Source organism: Battus philenor, unplaced genomic scaffold (assembly GCF_028537555.1).
Source record: "Battus philenor isolate CCGP_79_NKW_IND1 unplaced genomic scaffold, ilBatPhil1.0.hap1 SCAF_1, whole genome shotgun sequence".
Classification (NCBI taxonomy): domain Eukaryota; kingdom Metazoa; phylum Arthropoda; class Insecta; order Lepidoptera; family Papilionidae; genus Battus; species Battus philenor.
The window spans coordinates 10720235-10741407 of record NW_027181661.1 but is presented as its reverse complement, the minus strand read 5'-3'; the positions used below and the strand labels follow the sequence as shown (position 1 = coordinate 10741407).

Sequence of the window (21173 nt, the reverse complement as noted above, 5' to 3'; positions counted from 1 at the left end):
ACGGATCAATTTTTCATTTTCGGAAAAAAGTTTTTTGCAGATTATTACGAGAAAGCTAAAAAATTGGAAATTGATCATAAAACAATTTTGACCTATGTGGAAAGTGAGCAGCGTTTACATAAAACCTCGATATTTGGTCATCACACAAGTACTGTATTCATCTATGATTCTATATTGACAAGTAGTGAAAGCGAAAAGTTTTCGTAGAAATGAAAAATTAAAAGTAGATCACTGTCAAGAACGTGCGACCAAAAATCGGCCAGGCTTCACAAGCTATTATAAAACCAGAGCCAACTCGTAATAAGTCGATACTCCGCGTATGGTGGAATTATAATATTATTGTTTATTGTGAGGTTTTATCGCCGGGCAACTATTCGGATTTGTACTGCCAAAAACTGATGAGATTCAAGCAAGAATAAAGGCGAAAACATCCAGAATTATTCCGTAGAAGATACGATCTTGGTAACACTACATTATAGACATTTATTCCACTCAGCAAAAATTAGAAGGTGATAGAGGAACCGCTAACTATCCGCCCCGACCTTGTTCCTTCAGATTTTTCGGTCTCTTAAGAATTATTTACGTTGTGTCAAATTAACATCAAAAGAGGATTACTAAAACCACTTTTGGCGTTATTTTTTTTCATAAGAAGTGCCAAAATCTCGAAAGCGAAGAAATCATGTCTCTACTTACAAGAAGCCAAAAATTCATCAAACAAAATGGCACCTATACATTATGGTTACTTAAAAAAATATGTTTCGAATTTCCATATAAAATATGAGGTAAATTTATCTCGAATCTATTATATGTAAGGCCGAATGAACCGTCCGCACTCAGCCTACGAAATGCCATACCAGACAATAAAGTAGAGCTATGTGAAATAAGTTATTTGTCAGTATTTTTATTCTAATTTTTATCTGTGTCCATCCTGTCGGCTATGTCTATTATTACGCGTTCACCATTCCGATTTGCGGGATTCGAAATCATGCGAACGGTTATCTCATTTTTAGAATTTATAAAACTAACAATTATTTTAATTCGATAAATAATAACACTTTAAGAAGAAGTGGCTGAAGAAACTTTATCGGTAACTATTTTTTTTTTATTATTAATTATTTTATTCATTCGCGTTATTATCCACATCAGAACATTTGTACAAGTTAAGGAAAGAGCCGTCATATCATATTGCCGTCTGAGAACTTGAAGGTACGAGGGTTCTTAATGATTTCAAAATGCAATATTCTGCACAACATAACTCATTTTCACTACCTTTTGTAATTGTATCCTTGTTAATACAATAACAAAATATATTAATTAACGCTGCCTTATTGTTAACGCCAATTGTAAACATATTTGGGTCACTGTGCTTGATGGCGATTGTGATCTAAAAGACTATAGCTTAATGACAATAAACAAATTAATAATATGCATTTGTTTTGTTGAAGAAAAATGAATTGTTATTAAATTAAATAAAGGAACCCGAAATTGTATTTCTGTTTAATTAGATACATGTATTTTCATAATTTCGAATTATGGCATAAAAAAAATGTTCGCATTTTAAGGGACGCTGAGGGAGCAACAGTCACAAAAAATATATTAGGTTTTCCATTTTAATATCCAACAAAATTCTACGGAAGCACTCGTTTCATCTCAAGAGTGGCATTAATTGATCGCACAATAGAACTACTTGGTCTCGGTAATCGCTGATCTTCCATCGTTCACCTTAAATCTTTTAGTGAATATTTCATTCGATAAAAAGAAGCCTCCTAAATTTTTTAAAAAAATTTCGTATTTTTCTGTTTAAATATTTTAATTACGATTTTAATTTAAATTTATTTTCGCTACATCGTCATATTGATTATTTGTACAAATTAGATTAACAAATTCTTGCTAAGATTTTATATAGAAAGCAAGATATTTATTTTTGGCTTACCTTAAAAATAATACAGGCAAGATATTATAACGGTTAAATAAAAACTCAGCTACGTGCTTGGAAAAAGAGTCAGAAAACATAGGTTTTATTTTGAGATCTTTATATTTCAATATTAAAAAAAGTAAGATAAATTCTAAGATGCGAAAAAACGCAGTTATAAAATTTTAAACTTAAATCAAATACAATAGTCATATTTTTAGCAAGTTCCAATTATTTATCACATAAACCATTACTGTAATACATAACTTATAGCAATTGACGAGTATGGAAATAGTTAAAAGAGAATTATATGATATAGCTATGAAAAAATACTATTTATAATTTCACCTAGTAGCTTTCTAAAGCATTTAAAAATATCTCTTACCGTATTTATGCACGAACAGTATTGTTCATTTTTCCCGAACTTGCCTTTGAGACTAACCTAAGTCCTCTTTCGATAATGTTAAAACCATAATCACTCTGCTTGACCTAAATTTTAGAGAAATTTTATTATGTAAACACGGTACCTTCAAAACAATGTCAAATTTTGAAGAGTTGTTACCCAAATGCTCAGAATAAACTAAGGTAAACTAAACTAAACTAAAATTAAAACTAAAAATATTGTGTTTAATAATCACACTAGAAAAGATAAGTGATCGAAGAAGTATAATCCGTAAACAAAAATAACAATTTAGTTAGTTTTATTTTAGTTATCTACACAAAACTCTGGTACAGATGTATAAATCGATAGAAATTTAATTAATCTATAAAGACAGGATGGAGTCTAACACAGTCATTAATGAAGGCAACTACTAAGACTATTCAAATTATTCGTACCTTAATATTAATTTGAAGCCGTTTATCTATTGTGTTCAATGCTTTATCAGAAAATGACTACAGCTAAGATCATGTTTGGGGTAAATTACTTGTTGATTTCAGAAATTATGAGGTTTTTAACTTTTCCGACTCGTGGTGTATGGCTGGCCCATGGTGGACGCTTTAAGATGAGTTCAAACCATTTCAGTGGCGAACGGAGGTGGGTGCGACTGCCTTTGTGCTTTCATTTCAGAACCCTTCGTGACTAAGCGGATTACGGATGTGACGGCAATAGTGCTGAAGAGGGGAACCATGTCGGCATAATGGTTGGCAGCGAGACTTAAACTAGATCTCACTGAAAGGGGCTGAAAATGCTCTGTATTTATAAGTACTCGCTCTCCTAATTCCTTTGGTCACTGGGTGACGGGATTAGGTAGAGAGGCCAAGATGGAAGGTGGTATTAGCGCGCTTATCTTTAGAGGGAGAAGGGTGGATATTTCTCCACCGAGACGGGGCTGCGTGGGCGACCTGTGACTACCTGCGAATGTGTGAAAGCATCGCCGGGGCCGCGCCGCGATCTTGATTTTATTTAGTGAAACCCATCACATAAATTTGCAGGAATAAAATAGCGTTATCTCCGGGTAAAACAAATAATAATAGTTCTAAGACGTACTTTGTTTATTGAATTCTCGTTAAATATTTATTTAAGCAGTATGCAAATTGAAGGCATCGCTGTGACTGACAGAATATTTTCACTAAAACCGATGAATTAAATATTCAAAGATTAATATAAAAATTTAACGCCTCTCCTTTTATTTGAATAACTGGTTAAAATAAATAAGGTTACAAAATATCAATTTTAATCAATACTCATAGTTAAGGAACAGTAAGCATAGTCAGTGAGACTTGTAACAAAGTAAAGTAGAAAAGTCAGTTAGGTACTAGGCAATGTTTGAATACCACCCACTAATTGCCACGTGAATTGCCAATTGAATACGAGAAATCCGCAACCTCGATCTATGTTAAATTAATGTATTTAATTTATGTTATGTTAACAATCCTGGGCGTTGCCAATTATAATTTTATGTAAAATAAAAAATATCATTTCTCTTAACACTTCACTACGATATTTTCAAAAATGTCATTTATCTGCAAATAGATAATAATCCTTTCTAAACAATGGCAAAGTAAATAAAATCCATAATTATAACTGTTTCCTTGTCTCACTTTACACTCTTTACCTTCGCATTACATTAAGCTTTTACCCAGTTAGGCCAAAGCAGAATGCTTTAAACTGAATTCATTACATCTTTATGACACCAATAACGGTCGTCCCTAATTCATTTCGATTTGGATAATAAAAGTAAAATGAAGAACTTCTTAATCACTGATGTAAATGTCAGAATTCTTAATTAAAGTCAAGATAAGTCTAGCACCAGTTCTGATTCCTAAAACAATTACAAACCCCAAGGAAAGATACTCTGAAGTTTTAAACATTTGTAAGAAAGATAAGAAAAGTAGAGAAATACAACATTAATAGAAATCCGGTAATCCCCTGATAACGATTATTAAAATTTAAATTTTTTTACTTAACATGTATATGTATTGTGTATTATGTATTAATAATAAATACAGGTGTTATATCACCTCTTACCGATGCCAAGTATAGTTTACCTCCGGTTCAGGTAATTAATAGCATAGACTTGAGCATAACAGGCGATTGAAAACCAGGAGGTCTACATACATATTTTATACAAAAAAAAATCAAAATATTATATTTAAAAGATATTGAAATAGTCCGGAAGCGAGCACTGAGGATATTCTATCTTCCATGAAGTCATTTACAGTGTTGTTATCCTTAACACACAAACGTAGATAATATTTATAATCATCATCAACAGATAATTAATTTCCCACTTTAATTATATTTCGCAAGGCTGTATTAAGTCGTCTATTTATGTGTATGATAAGCTCCTGGTTACAGAATGTTAAAAGTCAAATCCCGTAAATGCAAATCTCCTGTGAGCAAGTTATTTCGGTTCGGCGTATTAGTTAATCAAAGATACTTAAACATTTTTTCCGAACTACGCTACACATCTGTAAAAATGGTAGGTAACCTTTGTACGAAATGTCAAATGTTATCATATTGAAGTATGAAATAAATCCTGGGTTGAAATAAAAATACCGTTGTAATATTTTTCAATTACTCGTTGACAAATTCAATCTACAATATTAGTTTGTGTTATGAAACTACTTTAAAAATACTTCAAAACTTCTATTTAATTTATCTATTAGTACCTGACCTGACAGTTTGTGTCCTTATATAACGACTTATTTTGTGTTCACTGTAATGTTTTTTAATAAAAAGCATTGTTAGTTCTAATTTCAGTTGCGTAAACAAATAATGTTTATGCTTTTTTAACACAGAACCAATGATCTCCAATTGATCGTGTGAAAAACATGGATTTTCAAGAATTATGTCACACTCATTCAATGACTGGGCCAGCCATGCGATTTATTTATCGATATAGCAAAGGCAACGCACACTGAAAATTGTATTTAGTTTACTGCAAAAAAACCTTCTACAGAAGGAAACCTATGAAAAAATACGAGTATGCATGTGTTATACACACGTATTATATTTATATCTTTTTTAGTCTTAAATTGTATAAAATGAAAACTTATTCAAATGATCACACAATAGACCGATAACTATTATTGTAACGTTGATTTGTTAAATCAGAAGTTGACACATTTTGTAAAATTCACAATCATGAAGTAGTGAAGTTGACAAGGGGAAAAACGCAGGACGACGACCTTTTCTTTTACCTTGACTCAAATCTTCTGTCGCATACCTACCTTAATCAATACCGACCTCCGATGTAGAAGCCTCGAACTTATTTTGGATTACGCACTCACGTCATTCGCAAAGCTAGAATTTTTTTAACCATTTGTATTTGTTAAACAATTGTTAGTTAAAATTAAGATTATTCGTCGGACACATTTTATGAAATCGAATACATGCAATACACATTTTAAAGTTTCTACGTAATCATTAAAGGAATAATAAGGAATTATCGCAAAGGTATAAAGGATGTTGGTATTCATTGATCTTCTCTCGGAGCAAAAAAAAAGTTACCACGAAACCTACGTTTTTTTTCACTATTTTAGATTGTCACACAAGATTGTTATCGTATACTTACGTATAAGGTCAGGGAAAAACTATTTTCACAAATAGTATGCATAAACATACTATAAAACCTTTTTATCGTTGTTTCAAATGAAATTGATATAACGAAACCATAAGATACATTTTAAAATTTTATTTTAAAAGAGAAAAAAATGCAAAAAAAAAAGTTTTAAAGATATTTATGACTACTGTTGAAAAGTCGATCATACACAACAAGCGTATGTGATAAAGGTCAAAAACAGCCAGAATTTGTCAAAAGAAGGGGTGCAAATCTTACATTATATTAACGCTAGATCACACTTATCGTTGGCTAAGCAAAAATTAAAAGATTTGTCTGGGAGATAATAATACGTCCGCCGAAAAATAGTTCTGACCTTACAGCTTCAGATTTTTACCCCGTGGCGTTTTGAGTATTCTTGAAGCAGTGTCAGAGGGCGAGTGATAGAGGGCGGACTGCAAAATCACTTATCCTACTTATTTTTTCAGGAGTCTCTTTTTCAGCAAGGAAATAATTCAGATCTTCAAAATGACAAAAAGTCACCAAACAATATGGTTTCTATATGCAATTATAAACGCCTTTATTGCTGTTTATAATTCTGCGCACATTAAATAATTTATAGTTGGTTTATCGTCCTTATACGTCGTTGTTCTTAATTACTATAGTTGTTTATAATACATATATATCTCATAGGCAAGCAGTTTTTCAATAGATAGCTTGTCCTTCGACAAAGTACTCCTCTAAACTTTTCAATATTCCTCTTTCCCTTGCTGTTGAATCAGACACTTTTTTGAGGTCGTCTTCTCAACGTTTTAATAGAAAGTAAAGGTACTTTCGTTTTCTTTTCCAAGATACCACTCTGTTATCAATTTAGTAAAATTTTCATTAGTATCCCATAGCTCATGTCCTGCCCATCTCCGCTTTAAAATCTTGTCTTCTTCGCATCGTTAAATTAAGTTTTTTTTAATTTTTACAATTTTGCTTTATCTTTCTTTTTTCGCCTCTTACGACAATTACTATCACCTATATGCAATTAATATTCAAATAAACTTCGTGTAAAAGGTGAATTAACTGTTTTTTAATATATTATTTACTTACATTATATGAGGTTGTATATTGTTCAATTATTTGTTCAATAATTAGAGGTCACGTGTAAAATACTTAACTAATTATTTACAAAATTTTACCAACCTATGCAGGCAGAAATATATTTATAAATACATTTCTTATATGTACTTACACATATATTTCTGTACTATGTTCTTACTAAGACAAAAAGTATAGTTTAAAAAAATACGAAATGAATAAAATGAATTATTAAATCCGTCATTTTGTTAAAAAAGAAACACCAAATTCATTGGCAATATTATGTACTAAATATATGGTAGTTACTGTCCCGAGCCCTTGGTCTATATAATTACAATTAACAACTAGAAGACCTCGACGCTACACTGACCTTGATCTGAAATGGATTGAAAGAAACAAAAGTCCTTCAAATAACAAACGGGACAGCAGGGAATATTTATGGCATTATAAAAATTAATTCATACTAAAGGTTTCCCTATGCCAAATAATATGTATGTACCAGTACTTTGTACAATAAGAGTACAGACACTCATTTCTTCCTGTTTATAATTAAAATTCGGACTTGATTTAACTTGCGCGAAAATGGAGTAAGATCTTTGGTCGACCTGCATCCGAAGGTGCAATTAGTACATCCGTTTGTTCTATCAACGAAATTCCAAACATGTTTTTAGATAAAAACTACTAAATTTCTCGTTCTTGTAGATGGAGCAAAACTATGTCAATTGTACACGTACATCTGAACGGTATAGAGTTAACCATTATTAATCCCTGCAATTTAGGTTTGGCATTGTGCATCAACGACGAGTTTTCTTTCTAGTAAAATCTTAAGAAATCTTACCGCTGTTAAAAATGAAAGTGACGCTTTGTATGAACAAAGCGCTGTGCATTTTAACAACAAAAACAAATGAAAGAGAAGAAACATGCGAAAAGGAAAATCACAAGAAAAGCGAAAAGGAAAATCACAAGAAAAATGTATCGTAAATGAACTATAAAAACGGGATGATAAACTAACATCGCACAATCAATTGAGTATAGAAATGATCGAATTGCTACCACAATAAATTTTAATAGACGTACTAGTTCCGTCTCTTGTTTAATTTAACAACAACTAATGTAGTCAAATTCGATGTTCCGCTGTAAATGTATAAGTAAATATTTATTTAAAAACAATTCCAAAATAATTCAATAGCTGTTTTTTTAAAGTTTGATTTTGTCCAGTGAACTATTGCACTGATTTGAACCAAAATTTAGTTGATATTAGATTTTGTAAAAGAGTCTCATGGTTCACGGATCAGGATCCCGCGAGCAGTAAACTAGCACGACTTTATAGACTATACTATATAAACATTCATTCGTCTCAGCCGTAAGGAGTATAATACAAAAGTCTTGATACCAAGAATTGAATTGAGCGCGTCTAGGATCCTTTAACTTAAAATATACAACTGTTTCATACGCGCCCTGGTCTGTGAATGATCAGAAGTAACTCCTTCGGTTTTTTGGCAATCAGAAACCATCTTAATTTAGTAGGAAGAGCAATTCATTGCCAAGCTTTTGTTATTTCATAAAAATTCTGTACACTGAAAGGGGATATTTTGTTTAATAAAATAAACTCTGTTACTACATTTTTATAAACTTTGCTAAAAATTAAAGCCACAATTATGTTTAATCTATACAAATGAATAAAATTGATATATATTTAATTTATTTGTATTGTAATTGGTAATAAAATTGTACGTAAAATTAATATATATGCGGTATACATACCAAAATTACATTTTCAAAATTTTTGTCTGTCTGTTTATTCTGGCTAATCTTTGAAATGTCTGAATCCATTTTGACGGAACCAATGCTGGCAGGTAACTGATGTAATAAAGGGTAAGGGTAAGCTAGGCTACTTTTATACAAAAAAAAATTAAATTACACGCGGTCAATGTTGCGGGCACAGCTGGCTACAAAAATTAATAAAAAATATGAAAATGTTTTTTGCCCTGTTCTATTAAAAATAAGATTCAAAAACTATACCGTAGCCATGAATGAAAACATTCCTTTAATTGACTTTTAATTGCTTTATTATAATAACTTTTTATTTTATTACTAAAACTATGATGACAAATTACTACGAGTATCATAGCTTGATATGATTTATGTCGTGCGACGTGCAAGAAATAATTAAATTTAAAAAATGATTACATCCTTTTTTTCTATTTGTGGATTATCCATGAATTGAAGCTCGAACACATCATGCACTCTCACACCCAATTAGTTCTAGCAGTTTAGGCATTTTGCACTCTGTAATTGCGAAAACATTAAAATACAAGCGAAAGAAATGTGTACTTCGATAATAAACACGGACAAGCCATTTCAGAAACAAAGCTTAATATCTTTTCACTTTTGGGCCGCTATATCTCAGAGAGTATACGAGTCCATAATACACTAAAGAAAATCTGTGCAGCAAGGGGAATATCACATAGCATTAATGTTATGTTTCATATTATGGACGTTTTTGATGGCAAAGTTACATACGTCATGTATATAGATAACCATTGCCATGCTATCGTTGCCAAGTGTCCGCAGATATAATGGTTTCCATTTCGATTCGACTGTCTTACCCAGTCGCAACAAGAGTAACATTTAAAGTTATATTAGTTTATTAAACAAGCAATTGTTTTTTTTTTTTTTATTTTACAAATCCTTCATATTTGCTAAGAAATAAGTGAAAGCTGAGAGATCTCTTACAGTTTGAAATATTTGACACCGTTTTTAATCCTTGAAAAATTATGTAACATATTCAAAGGAAACTCTTGAAAAAGGACAATGTATTGTACTCAGAAAAATTCACATTACATCTAACTTTTTATCTCTACTACACACAAAATAAGCTGAATCATAGGAAACAACGCCAATTACTTGAAAATTATTATGAAAAAACAATTATGTACTAAGTACTAATATGTGCTGAGTGTATAGCACGAGTTTTTTCATTAAGCTTCTTTACTGTAGCAAATGCACAGTGGAAACTGAAATAAAAAGTCTTAAATTGGAAACATGCTTGACCTGTAGTGAAGTTGTACCCATTTACTGGTTTTCGTTTTCGATTATTTTTTCATTTATTATTATACAGGATTTTGATGTTGAAACTCTTAATAATTAAGACATTTCGTTGTGTATTGACTTTTATTAAGAAAAACGGAAGATGATCATTGTGTCTTGAATACAAGACTCTACCCTCATAAAAAGACAAGTATAGTTTTTTTCTCGTGATAAAATTAACTCATTCCTACTTATCGCAAGACAGACAAGGAAGAGGAAATTGAATAGATTTAAACTACTATTACAAGTTTAAGTATATGCCGGCTCTCATTTGGTAGGTTGTAATTTTATATCTTCGTATTTTTTCTGACGTATATTTATATTTTTTTGCCTAAAAAATGGTTAATGATTTACCTATGTCATGCCGCTTAGATATAATTTAATAAACCGCATAATCAAAATCGCATAATTTATTTTAAACCTCATCCGCTTGACCATTTTATTAATATTTTATTATTTAAATACATTAATAATTTATTAACCAGTCAAAATGTAAAATGTATTTGTATTCACTTTTTGAATTTGCCACTTCGAAGTTTATGTTAAACTCCAATTGGCATTTTGATAAATAGAAAAAGTTTCATTTAAAAAGGTGTGGAAACTAGATAAAACGCAACTTTTTAATGGCAAACCAATTTATCAACGGTGCATTCGCATACTTTGTCACGCTAAAGTTAAATGCAAGGTAGGCATTTTTTTAAAAATTGAAATAAAGTAGCTGCCGTGGTGAAAAGAGATTTACTTTTTATGATGCTAGTAAAAAGTATATGCCATTTGTATTTATAGTATATATGGTTGCAGTATTTTTCGTAAATAAACATTTGCGAAAAAAAAAGCGGTCTGGTATAACAATAGAGTTGATGAAGGTTTTACAATACTATTTGATGTTCAGATAATCCCAAGTAATACAGGACTAAAATATCCATTGCACCTACGATTCTCGCATCCAAATCAGAATAATGTGTGTTAGTAAAAATCTGAAATATTTCTTTTTCTGCAAATGAAATTAGAAGGTACCTAACAAACGCCTTTAGAAATGGTGCTATTTTAACGATCTGAAAATTTTTTGCAATATTTTTTTTAATGAAAACTTTTGGAGACTGTTTTGGAACGTAATATTTTACATCCCAAATTCGATAAATACAAATTAATTTCTATAAGTTGAGGTCATACTAAATCTCCAGGCGTCATGATATTTAGTATCGTATAATGAAAAGGACCGAATAAATTTATTGATCATTTTTGTAATATTTTTCTTTTTGACGATTGCTAACAGTTTTATCGTTAGTACATAAATAATTGAGAATTTAATATTTAACATCATCAATAATTGTCAGCGAACTTTTAAAAATCTCATCTTTTGTGGGTATTCGCCTTTTTCATGCAGTCGATTTTCATTTTAGCCTAAAAGATTGTATTGTACTTCATAGAAGTGTTGGTTACTTTGTTCTTTCGTTTTAGAGATTCTTTTTCGGTTTGAGTGGAAGACTCTTCTCTTGTTAGAACGTAAAGAATAGCCATGAACATATAATTTAAAAATGGCTTATAAATATCCGTCATTATGTAAGATGTAATATAATACACGAATGTTGTATAGAAATATGAATACATGTAATAATAGGTCATATGTTCAAAAATTACGTTTCGTAACGTAATCGTTAACCCAATTGCTTTATTTATTTATTATAATGGTCAGTTAATGATTAATCATTTACTTTTACTAAATATATTTGTTAGTGAGAAAGGAAGAACAGTTCAATAGTTAAAAAGAAATACTTTTAAATACTTTAACCAAGCTATTAATTCAGGTTTTGAGTTTAGACTGAAGTTATATTATTATTTTAACATACTTTTTTTCGCTTGTACACTTTCAACAACATTCTTTTGATATTTACTTTTTCAATACTATTATTTAATAAATAAAAAGAGGTTAGAAATCCGTGACAATTTTGATGAACTTAAGAAATATGAACTATATGATATAACACATACACACATATATATGTATGCATATATGTTATATATACACTAACTAATATTTATATATATATACATATATATATATATGCATATATATATATATACTCTTTCAATATTACCTGATACTCCTTACAGAATAAAGAAACGGAAACAGGTAGAAATCTGAAGGCGTAAGGTCAGGGGTGTTCAGAGTTGGGGACATTTTGTCACCTCATAGCCAAACTCTTAATTTTTGCTGAATACCTTATTATATGGTGGTCTAGCGTTTGGGCCGTTTTCTCCCAACTTCTCTTAATATCATAACTTTTTGACACTGGAGAACCGAATCGATACTTTTGTCCGGCGATAAATTCTCATAAGTAATAATACCCATCCAATTCCTCCATACACACACCATCACCTTATTTCGAGTAAACCTGATGATGGAAAGTAATGCAGACCAGACCGTGGCCCATCTAATTACACCGGCTGTCCGGTATTCGGCGCGCTGTGAGTAGAATATTAGTCTCGGTCGCAGGATAGGATCAGTGAGGATACCATCGGTTTGCTGGTGACAGTCAAGGTAGCCGCCGGACTTTCCTGGAGTATTGCAGGAAGCTCCTATGAGAGTACATCAAGAGGGACAAACAGGTGGGATAATCAATTAAAAAAATAAATAAAAACGCACTGTGATAGCAAACTATTAAATCTGTTTTATATTGTGTGTGTAAGAATATTAATAAAGCAAAAAATAGAAATAAATACAAACGTAAATTTTAAAATAAATGCATAATGTATAAGAAAGTAAAATTACAAAAATAAATTAATACAGAAAATGTAACACATTTGAAATTCGGCGAGGCAAGGTGACAAAATTAAGGTGAGGTATAAACGGAACAAAATTAAAAAGGAATAAAAGAGTATGTGAGAAATATTAGAAGAAAGAATAATTGACATTAAAATGGAAGAATGATAAGCATGTAAATAATAAAAAGCTGTTAAGAAATTATTATTGTACAATATCCCTAGTGTACCCTCTAAAACAGGGAAGTATGAGAGGTCCCCAAAAACGAAGACCACAAAAAAAATTAAAAAGTAAGGTGATGCATATGATTGTGGATTTTGTCAGTGTAAGAAGCCTGGACGTTGTTGTCATACGTGATCCACTATTCATCAGACTCTTTAAAATCGATTTAGTTTCATCACTTCTCAATGAATAATCACAAATGAGTTTACCACAGTGCTAATAAAGGTTTATATGAGTATAATAGCCAGCTTTAATATGACAAAACTCTTTTATAGTCAGTTTTAAATTATTTAGATACCTAGTAACAGATCATACCAATCTTTCAAAAATGGCGTGTATTTAACGAAAATTCACAACTTCAAAATTCCCGGATTGAAAACACTTAAAACAACTTTATGCTACTTTTACTAACACTGCATTAGGTCCGTTAACGCCATAATTCTTTTTTCCGATAGATGTTTTCCCTTCTTTTTATCGTAAAATTTTAATATAAATTGCAATTCCTCGTAATATTCACTCAATTTGACAGACAAAACAAGTGAAATATAACTTCATTTTGTTTTTGAACATGCAATCTTTTTAAAATCATTAACATCAGCCAGATGCTAGTACAGCCAAAAGGATTTCATTATGTTTATACGAATTATTCGCGAAATGAACTTTCCCCCGACCTTATATATATTTGTTATTACCGTACTATGATAAATATTTTATTTGTCATCATTTGAAAGTATTTAAAAGTAATGGTTGATACGGAATGATGAAACGCTTGAGCAACTGGATTTGATCATGGAACTCAAATGCACGTATGTCGATTTTTAATAATTTTTTAAACGACTTTACAGTTATTATTTCACCATGAATATCGCTTGCTTGAAAATCAACAGATTCAAGATAATAGTCAAATTTAACAACCCACTGAAATTGAAAGTCTTTAAAACATGCCAATGAAAAAGGAAAAGTCTAGATCACATGTATATAAGCTGTTGGAACGTTTATCATGTTACGGTCAAATAAAGTAGCTTCAATGCAGCAACATTTATACAAAACATAAATTTAATTTACCTATCATTTCGATGAAAAAGAATGCTGTACAATATTAGAGTGGTCGCGTTGTACCAAACGCCGCACAAATACCTACATAGTGGTTTACGATTAAACAATCTAAGTTTAGAATTATAAACCAGATGGCCCGCTAGCTCTTATAAAGAAATGTTTACACACTTTTCTCGGTTTTGCAGTAAATATACAAACTCATTTTCAAACTGTACATAAATAAAACAATAAGTAACAAGGGGTATGTTAAATAATAATTTTGCAGCTCAAATACGTTTTGAAACGATTTAAAACATTCGCCCATACTACGCCAAAATAATTAAAATTTGAAAAGTCGAGAAAACAAGTTGGATAAATTTAAAGTGACTTACTGAAAGTTCCGAAGCTCAAAATGTTAGCGCGAGCGGAGCAGCGAAAGTGGCCGGCGTACTTGCAGGTGCGTGTGGCGCGCGTTATCAATTAGCTTCGGCGAGCATGTTCACGCGAACGGAATGGGTTCACACGGCGCGCAAATGGCGCGGTAAGGCCGGCGCCAACGACGACCGCTTGCTGAATATCCCGAGAGAGCGTCGTGCACGAGCGAGCGGCCACGAGAAGCGCTCAGATCGATACCGGGGCTGCCGCGCTCCCTTTCGAGTGTTCAACTAAATAGGGCCAAACGACCGTTCTACCGATTTTTCAATCTACGGAAAACAGAAGGGACCTCTCGCATCAACCGATGGTCTTACTGTGACGGCGGAGCGGGCGAATGGACGAAGCTCCAAACCGCATTTCATTTTAAACCGTGACGTAGCGGGGACGCGTGAGGATCGCACGGGGCATGCGCGTTGGGGAGTAGGCGCGGCGCGCTTTGCAAAGCGTTGTAGGCAGCAAGCGCGACGAGCGAGTAACAAAGCCAACCTGGCCCGCTGTAGAGAGGGTCTTCGCCACCGTCTTAATGCACGCAATATCATCAAACATCGCCTCGCACCGCCCGCGGCCTCTGCCGCATCACCGCTTCGATCTCCTAACGAATACCTTCTTTGCATATTGATTACGAACACTTTTCGACTGCAAACGGAAAATAATCAAGAAACTAACGTATACAAAAAAAACATGTTTCTCCTTAACTTATACTTCTCATAAACTGTGCTCGACGTTACACATTGCTCAACTTACAATCTCCTGTTACCAAACCTTAAAATAAGCAATCCTTTGTTTCATAATATTGTTAACATTAATATTAAACCGATTTTAGAACTGTGACTGTGTATATTTTAATGGTGAACAATTTTGTGCTAATCAAAACTAAACATTAATAAATATTGTCTGAACAAAAAAAACTGCATGCAGCAAATATTGGGATAATATGGCAGTATTAATTACTATTTATATATTGAATTTAGAATCTTTAACGCAGGATTGTTGAGACTTGATTAATACTACAACAACGAAGTTATATATCTTGGCCGATAAACAATATCATATAGTCGAAGTCAAAATAGAGTAATAAACAGTATCATAAAGTAATTATGTTAAGCTTATATAAGCTAATTGATCGAAGCTGAAACTTTTTTATATTTTAAAGTAGTGTTTTTATCAGCAATTTGTATGAGTCGTTTAAATCCTGATATAAAATTTCATCAATTTATATAACTTGTAAAAAAATTACCTTTATTTCTAATATTTAGTATAGTTGTCACCTTTTTGTCGTAGATCCCTACTAAACCGTACCATCCATCACGCTTCCGTGCCTCACAAATTCATATGGATCCCCGTCTCTGGTTGTTCATCTTTCAGAATTGTTCGCCCCAGTACCACTTGAGTAGTCTCGTCTTTTTCTTCAAATCTATTATATTAGTTTTTTCCTGATATTGATATTGTTGACCTGATCAGAAAGTCTTAGATGTGCTTTTCTCCATCTTTCGTTAGCAGATGGCCAACCTATCTTCATCTTGTTTAATCAGTGACCCCATCCGGCATCTACGTGATAGGCAAGGTTACATCGTTATTTCGTAGATTTTTTTTCTTGATTTTCAATGTTTTTATTCGTTACCCTAATATCTTGAGGAATTCCACTGATTAGAATCTTGATTTTCATGGTGTTCATTGACAATCCTTCTTTTTACTATACGTGGCCAATTCATTCATCATACCCTCAAATTAAATGATACATTCTGCAAAAATCGCTATATCGTCCGCGAAACTCCAGTGGTTCTCCATCTACTTATATTCCTTTTGTTTCCCAGTCTAGGATCCTGAAAATAGATTCGAGCACTGCTGTGAATAATTTCGGCTTCGGTAGCTTGTATCCTACCAAACTACATTTTTATTGGATACTCTGCACCTTCGCGCTCTAGAAGTACTTTAGCAAGAATTTGGGACATATGTATTTGGTACATATTTTTAATTAGGTTCACATATTTTTGGTTGACGCCTTGTTGCGTGAGTGATTTGAAGAAAAGAGTAAATGAGAAAAAAGTAGATGTACATCATCTTTCCATACGCTTTAGGTTTTTTATTACTCGTATCACAGTTTGAATGTGGTCTATAGTAGAGTATCCTTTCCGGAAACTTGCTTGTTCGCGCCGTTAGATTGTCTAGAGTCCCTGTTGTTTTATTCAGTATAATCTTTGAAAAAAGTTTTGTTTGATTTCATTAGACTGATAGGTCTATAGTTGCTGACTTTGCTTCTGTCTCCCTTTTTGAACAGTAGAATGATTGTTGATTTTTATTAACATTACTTTTAGACATATGGTTCGGTTGTAAGAATATCATTGAACAAGTCTTGCGAAGGTTTCAAGCAGATGCTTTAGATTTTTAAGGGTTTCGTTGGCAATATTATCGCTTTTTGGAGTCTTGCCTTTTTTTGGAAGTTTATAGCGCACTCGATCTTTGAAGTAAGAACTGTTAGTATCTCTTGGTTTCCATTATATCAGTTAAAATTCTACACTACACTAATTCTACAAATAAACCTACACTAGCGCAGATAACACGTACTCTTTGTTTTACACAACTTACACTAAGCTTACTTTAACTGTATACAAGGTATTGACAATGGGATTGATTTTTATCAAGGTTAGGCTTTCATACCTTAAAGATGTCTGCAACTTGCTAATTAGGCATGTAATTAATCACGTGTTCTGAGCAAAGTAACGTTAATGAATAGATGGTTAAGACTAAAGGTTGCTAAAGCAATTTGTAGAAGCAGTCGTCAGAGCAAGACTGTCGCTCGTCTTCGTTCTCTGAAGACAATACAACTTAGTTATCAATTTACATTACATGACTATGCAGAAAATCTTACGAAACAAATTGCAGCGTAAATTGTTTCATTACTTTATAAAACTGTGTGAGTTCCTTTTTAACAATTTGCATAATAAAATAACAAAACAATCCTTTTTAAAAACATTCTTTAAAACAATGTTCGATCTTTAATTTATTAAACATTCTTAATAAATTATCTTTTTTTTAACATGAATAGCAGCTATCAACGAATACACCAACAGGAAAAATAATATCTCGTGACAGCAGTGTGGCAATACACACTGCAACAGGAAAACGTGATTCGACCGCAGACATTTCAGGGTCCGGTTCAATAATATTGTGTGCTAACTTACTATTCAAGAATCAAATAAAAGTATGTTTTGATCGAGCAGCGTTTGTATTTCTTTACCAATATATTAATGACACCATCGTATATCCTATTAATTTTCACCTAAATGATTGTCTAAAAATTTAAACACAAGTAACACAGAGGCAATGGTGAGATATATACTCGAAGATTCGCTTCGTGATCTGATCAGAAAAGAGAGATCAGCAGAAAATATTAAATTACAATAATAAGTACAGCTTGAGACATCATAACTAGTGCAGCTGAAAGATCTAAAATTTGCAATAAACCGGCAGAATAAAAAATAGATATCAAGTTAATGAGTAAAGATTTAGAAGTTGCAAATATTTTTTTTAAATAATTTTACAGGAATACCGGTTAAAGTAACTACATCATTAAAATCATCGCCATTAGTTGTAAGTCAAAACTTTAAAACTCAAAAAAAAAATGTTACAAAATTAATGACGATTTGTGGGTTAAAGTTACATTAAACTTTACGTTACTTAAAGTTAAGTTACTATAATAAATATTGCACCTCAGTTAGCATTTATATTAAATATGTGTTCATGGAGGTGTTTTTCGCGACGTATGTATTACTATTACTGAGTCGTCTGTAAAAAAATATACTCAACCAATTACTTTACTGATAACAAAAATTTTTATAATGCACAATGTAGCTTTAATTGAGGCAGATCTACAACATATAAAACAACAGATAAGGAATTGCGCTCCTTAAATTCATATATTTATGTGTGTGTGTATATATATATATATATATATATATATATATATATACACGATGTTTCTAATTACATTAACAAATTATACAATAATGCTTTGTTTGCTGATGATACTTCTTTAATTTTTAAAGTAGAACGTAATAACGATAACTATGGCGATATAAATGGCGCAATGTCGCAAACACTTCTTTGGTTTAATAATAACTTACTAAACGTAAATAAAACTAATTGTATTAAATAAAATGACAAACTTTGAGGAAACAGAAGCCTAACTTAATTTTTCACCGTGAAACTATTAAGTTTATTAGCTCCACGGTGTTTTTAGGATTAACCCTAGGTTCGAACTTCTACTATATTTTAATTTTACTTCTAATGTTTTCTTAAGTAAACAGTTATGACATTTATTTGATATCAAACCCACTTCCATTCCCATATTACTGTGGGCATACGAACGAATAAATAAGCTTCAATTATTATCACTTAGTCACAACCTTTATAAGTTACTTTTTATATGAATAAACAAATAAATAATTTCGGAGTTATAAAAACAAAACATATTAAATAGCTAAACATAATAAGACACGTTTTTATTAAAATCCACAACTAAACAGTACATGTAAATGTTGTTTTTTCGGCAAACTGAATCTGTCCTTAAAACTGTCACAAACTAAGCAGTTGCGTCTTTACGCTCTCTTTTATGTCATGGATGTTTATTTGAAACCACCAAATGAAAAAATAATCAAGTTTTGCTGGAGTGTTAGGATTGGAAACCAGGGACGCATCGACGCGGAATTTGACGAAACACAAGTTTCATCATACGATATGCAATTACCTGTGTAATGCAACACCACAAAGTGACATCTAACCAGTTTAGTAACATATTCAGTTGCTCGCCGCGGTTGCTGATTAAATTTTAATGTTATTTAATTATTACAAAATATTCCGTAATCGAAATACTCATTTACTTAAGAATCAAATACCGAAAATACCAAAATAAATAAGATTATAACGGCTATTTACCCATTTATCGTACAGTGACCATAAAAATAATATCAATAATAATGAATATAAACTTTGTTTACTTGTGTAATACATCTAAATTATAATGCAATAAATTTAAAAGAGTACAACAAAAACAAAAACGCTTTTAAAACTTCGAAATACCATTCTAAATATTTTTTTAAAGATGAAAATTAACATAAACAGATAAAAACCTAGTCTGAGTTTTTATTAGGTGAGTTATTAGAGACCGTCCTCAAATCGTGGGCATTTGAAACCTACGTATTTTAGTTGAAAGACGTAAATATTAAATTTAAATATTTAATGAATTAATGATTTATTAAACAATGTTAATGAATGAAATATATTTTTCAAATAGAAAACTATTATAAAAATATGAAATCAATAAGTTTTCATACATAAATAATATAATTTTCTGTTGTTAATAATAACGAGCTGTACAAAAGAAACACGACATCGTTCTCAAACTCTCCTATGCAGAGGAACATATGAATAACTACGGAGCGAGCTCACCGTTTAAGATTTAGATGAATTCTTACGGAATGGATTAAGTTTTAATGTCATTATTACTCGATGATAATTAAATCTGTCAAAGATATATGATTCAACTCATATGTAGCGATTTATGCTGTCTATTGGCAACATTTAAATCCGATCTTTAAAAAACTGCTCAGGGAATGCCTAACCCAATCACTGCAATGATATGAGACGACAGTGGCACTAATATATAATCAATTCAAATAAGACTATACAGGATATAACGTCATCTACAGAGCTAGTTTTCTACTATTAAAGATAGCAGAGTTGCTGACGTTTCTTCCGCCAACACTTTTCTAAGTAGTAGTAATAAGCAGCCATTTGAAAGCTTCGAAACATATCAAGGTTTGGCTGTCCCGTCGACTCTTTTGTCGGAGTAGTACAATCGAGTATCTTTTTCTGGAATCCTTTCGCCTAGTTACACCATTGGTCGGTAATAAAACTGTAATCTCCTTAGCCGAGGTTCCCGAGGGAGCCCTTAAGTTCAAGAATATAAAGAAGGATGAATATCCTGTAATACATAAGCATTTATATTCTCGGTACAAAGTATTTTCGTGAACTGGTGATTAAGCTGGAAGCTGGAAGCGGTTCTGCGAGAGGCAGGATCGCGATACCATGTGGGACGGGATCTATCGAGTGATACCTCGTACGTAGGTGAGGCGAGAGGACGTCCCCCTCGTCCAGTGTGGTCAAGTGCTAGACACAGCGGGATCAGCCAGGATGCTGGCGGAGGTGTTCTTCCCGGAGGATAATCCTCGGGAAGACAATTCGGACCACAGGAGTGAAAGAGCGAAATCCGATGAAGTCAACGCGAGGGTCCATGACCGCCATGAGGTGGAAGGAGACAGTGGTTGTGGCGTTTAGGAAGCCGGATAAGGAAGACTACGCGCTCCCGAAGTCCTACAGGCCCATCGGACTCTTGCCCATTCTGGGCATGGTTCTGAAGAAGATGATGGTCCGTAGGATCCGGTGATACACTGCACCTTACATCAGTTGCCATTAATACGGCTTTATGCCGCAGAGGTGTACCGAAGACTCTCTGTATGTCCTGGTCCGGCATTTGCGAACTTAGTTGAAGGAGAAGGAGATCGCAGTGCTGGTATCATTGGACATAGAGAGAGCCTTCGATAACGCCTGGTGTCCTGCTATAAGG

General features: G+C 32.4%; 1 protein-coding gene across 2 annotated transcripts in view; it reads right to left on the bottom strand.

Moving 5' to 3' along the window:
- Positions 1-14590, bottom strand: part of LOC137922021 (neuronal calcium sensor 2) — a 53723-nt gene extending 39133 nt beyond the window's left edge. For both annotated transcript variants that reach the window (XM_068764855.1, XM_068764864.1), the window contains exon 1: positions 14506-14590. The gene's annotated coding sequence lies outside the window, so the exon portion shown is untranslated. The remainder of the gene's footprint in view (positions 1-14505) is intronic.
- Positions 14591-21173: the final 6583 nt, after the last annotated feature.